Source organism: Penaeus chinensis, chromosome 10 (assembly GCF_019202785.1).
Source record: "Penaeus chinensis breed Huanghai No. 1 chromosome 10, ASM1920278v2, whole genome shotgun sequence".
Taxonomy (NCBI): Eukaryota; Metazoa; Arthropoda; class Malacostraca; order Decapoda; family Penaeidae; genus Penaeus; species Penaeus chinensis.
This window is the reverse complement of record NC_061828.1, coordinates 185,582-188,632: the sequence shown is the minus strand read 5'-3', so window position 1 is coordinate 188,632 and position 3,051 is coordinate 185,582. Positions and strand designations below refer to the sequence as shown.

Sequence of the window (3,051 nt, the reverse complement as noted above, 5' to 3'; positions counted from 1 at the left end):
TAAATGTATCAAGACAATATTTTGTCAAAGTATGTGTACCGATGCCTAAAAGACCTCGTTAACTTAGGCCATAATAATTAGAAAAAAAGATAATGGAAGGCTGCCAATAGCTTAGGCAAGTGCGTGTGATGGTCTAGGCGGGAATGTCCGAGTTTTTTTTTTTTTTTTTTTTTTCTCGGAAAAAAATACAGGTTAGTATTTAAGGTCAAGTTTTCAGTGCATGAAAACTGTATCTATTTATACTGTCATTTAATTGTCAACAATATTGTTACTACTATCATTATTAGTTATTACTACCATAAGTATTAATAATATAAATGTTACTCTCTTCGTCATGAAAAGTTATCATTATTATCCTCCTCATCTTAAAACAACTTCTTTTCCTGATGAGATGCCATAACCTCAAGTAGTTCAGATGCTCGTCAAATTCAAGTTCGAGAGTGAAGCCTTCTTGGTTATAGTAGGAATGGGTGATCCATCATCATAATTTCGCCTGTATGGGTTAGCTTCACTATCTGGTAAATCATAAAACAAAGGTGAAATAAGCAAGGTAGAAAGCATATATAATTTTTCGTTTGCAGATACTTGATTTGCCTTTTAGAGAATATCTATGAAGGCATAAAATATATATGGTACTACTATTATAGCATGGGAAAATCACAGAGATAAAAGTTTTTCATGTTATCTGTAGTAGCATGTAGCTTATATAATTTCTAGTATTAAAATGTCTTTACGTATTATTTAAATAATTTCACATTGCGACCGAAATGTTGGGTGAATAAAAGAGGATAGTTGCTTCTATTATATTTGACCGTATAATAGCCAGAAGTATGGAAGCACATTTGTGCAAAAATAAAACTAGTAAAACAAAAAATCAGTCGTATTACATGGTATCATACATTACACATTTAATATAAATGAATATCAGAAATATAACATTGACAACTAAGCGAATGTGATACAACACTATCGATGCACAAATTATCGTACATGATTTTTCAGCAATCTTTTCTGCCATAGTAATAGAGAGTAGAAAATAATCTTTTGAGGACAAGGGCGCCGCATTAAAAAAATCCATGTTGGTTATGCTCAGGCGCACTGCATGATCCTCCTTCGGGCCTTTCTTCTCGCTCGGGTTATTATTTTCATTCGGCTATTCACTGGGAGATCCTCATTACTCGACCGGCAGCCTTCGAGAAGTGCACAGACTTCCCACAGATTACAGCCAGGCGTCATGCCGGCTCTTTTTTCGGTTACTTTTTAGTCATCGTAGTCGATGATGAAGTTTTCCGTTTATTAACTTCTCGACAATGTTAGATCTTGGTTCCACGTCCCTGGGTAAACGATTCTCTTCTGGTGTCCCACAGAATCGCTTCCGGCGTTCATCCAGGAGCCCCAGAGGCCCTTGATAGAGTGCGTCAGGTTGGGGGAGCTCTCTCGGGATTCCTTGGTCACAGGCGTGGATCTCCGCTGCATCTGCGAAAGCAGTGAGCTAGGATCGGCTTTGTCGAACTGCTTCATTGTGTTTGCGGAAGCGGGCTTCTCTGCGAAACTCGTGACAATGCTTCCTCAGTGAAGCGAGGTGTAGGCGTCAGTTTAAGTCTGGAGAAGAAACACATGCGCAATTGCTAGAATCTGGTGTGTATATATAATGAAAAAATCCAGTTCCGGTTAGGATATTAATAACTAATCTACAGTAGTTTTGATAAAAGGAAATATAAGTCGACAGTCATTTAAACTGACTTTGTAATGAGAAGCAAAATTATTCTTGCAATAGTACACACAAAATAATTGTTAGAATACTAACCGAAGATTTTTCAACAAACACAAAATGATTGTTCAGTGGAAGTTCTTATTAAATAAGAGCTGCTTCTGGATGCAGATGTCTCGCTTCCAATGGTGCAAGAGACCTGCCGCTGACTGCCTTTATATATCCCTCAGTGCTCTGACGTCATAAGGCAGGCTGAAAAGTTGTGCCATATAAACACACCGGTTTATTAAAGTTCTGCTCTCATATAGCTTTGGGTATTAAGGCCGGTTTATTATTCATACGTACTAATACTGTATGCTGAGTATAATGATACATACAAATGATAGTGTACTTTACATTATATTTCCTGCTACGCGTAATGCTTGGCTGACCGAAACTTTCCATGTGATCAGTCGACTTGACACTGTTTTGACACATTGATTACGCACACAAACATATACCTATAATCACATTTATTTATCAATAGTCAAATGCATTCATAGTTCATTTAGATCGGGTTATATTATTTGTAATGTAGCAATTAAATTTCTTTTCTTTTTTTTGTGTATATAAGTACGCGTAACTAAGCATTGCCACGCACCTACGATCTATTCCCGGTAGCAACGCAAGCACGAAAGTAGCATCGCACAGGAAAATCAACACGAAAATGTGGCAACACAGCATCACCCGATCAGCTGGGCCAACCCTCGCTTCAGCCGCTTCGCTGGTCGCCCTGTCGACCCTCACTCGGCCCTGCTCTCCCCGCTTGCGAAACGAAGGAGAAGTCTTCTCTTCATACCATACTTCTCCTCATAAACCTCGCACCAATCTCTTCATCCCTAATCAGTCTTGCCCTGTCCTCCCCATCAGCTCTTTCCCTTTTTGCCCAGACTCTATTCACGATCCGTTCTCTCTAGCAGAGTTAGTAGGCCTCCTTTCCTTTCTTTTTTATCGAAGCTCCTAGAAAGCTGCTTTGAGTATATTTGGCATGTTGTCTTGTGTTGTTCATTTTCATATAAACACAAGTTCTTATAGGAATTTCAACAACACCTTTCAAACTAAAAAATCTGCTTTCTTCCACACAACCAAACCTGCTCTGTGAAATATACCTATTATTTTATCATATCTTTTATCCCTCACATTACCACCTCCCTCACAACCCCGCTTCCCACACTTTCCCACATCCCTCATAGCCCCACCTCCCGCCTTTCTCACATCCCTCATAACTCCATCTACTCCACATCCCCACATCCCTGACAGCCCCCCCCCCCCCTTCCTTTCCCACACTCCTCCACAACCCC

General features: G+C 39.5%; 1 long non-coding RNA gene across 3 annotated transcripts; it reads right to left on the bottom strand.

Annotated features, from left to right (window-relative positions):
* Positions 1–791: 791 nt before the first annotated feature.
* Positions 792–2,648, bottom strand: LOC125029394. Of its 3 annotated transcripts, none has more exons than XR_007115178.1 (3): positions 2,352–2,366; positions 1,808–1,963; positions 792–1,602 (listed from the first exon to the last, which is right to left on the bottom strand). It is a non-coding gene; the product is annotated as an uncharacterized LOC125029394 (long non-coding RNA). The 3 variants fall into 3 exon arrangements; XR_007115177.1 differs by lacking the exon at positions 2,352–2,366 and adding an exon at positions 2,108–2,122; XR_007115176.1 differs by having other exon boundaries at positions 1,808–2,648.
* Positions 2,649–3,051: the final 403 nt, after the last annotated feature.